This window comes from Echinops telfairi, unplaced genomic scaffold, assembly GCF_000313985.2.
Source record: "Echinops telfairi isolate 266 unplaced genomic scaffold, ASM31398v2 ScPeMD7_3533;HRSCAF=4204_0, whole genome shotgun sequence".
Lineage (NCBI taxonomy): Eukaryota > Metazoa > Chordata > Mammalia > Afrosoricida > Tenrecidae > Echinops > Echinops telfairi.
In genome coordinates this window covers 31,807,727-31,808,540 of record NW_022107431.1, presented here as the reverse complement: position 1 = coordinate 31,808,540, position 814 = coordinate 31,807,727, and positions in this window count along the sequence as shown.

The following is an 814-nucleotide window of genomic DNA, read 5'->3' as shown; positions in this document are numbered from 1 at the left end:
GGGCTTGAGCAGAGGCCCAAAGTCCATCCACTTCCTCAATGTATTGCCATATAAATATATGTACATAGACCAATACCTCTATTTTTAGGAATTAATATATTTACATAAGTGCACACCTATGTTTATACTTTCTATCCATAGCTTTGTTTCCTAGAACTTTCCTGTTTCCTTTTACCTTCCTCCTGTTCCACCATCATACTCGCCCTTCTTCTGCCTTAGTAATTCCTCTCAGCTGGATTGCTGTTGCCCCAACACCACCAGGATCTCTACGCCCTCCTCGTTGTTGCTTTTAATCCCCTAGTTGTTCCCCTGTCTATGGTGGTGTTTGCTCACCACTCCTTTCCCCCCACTTCCTCCTCTCCCCAAGTCCCTCCAGAACTGTGGGTCCCATTGCTTTCTTCTTGGGCTTGCTTCCCATGCCTATCTTATATAGGTATATGAGCCATCATCTATAACAACCTTCTTTCCTGAATCTGACAGACCAAGCCACAGCTATAGCCAATTCAGCGCCCAAACCATTCTTATAGGAAAGAACAACAAACAAACGTGCAGCCATTGAGTCTGTTCCTCCTCTTGACACTCTATTGGACAGGGTAGAACTGCCCCTCTGGGTTCTGGAGACTAACTCTCTATGGGAGTAAAAGCTTTATCTTTCTCCTGCAGAAGGACTGGTGGTTTTGAATCGCTGACCTCGCAGATTGTAGCCCAATATGTAACCACTACACCACCAGGGCTTCTTTCTTATAGGAAGAAGTGATTTATTCATGATATATGTACCTATATGTGTGTGTGTATATATATACATATATATATA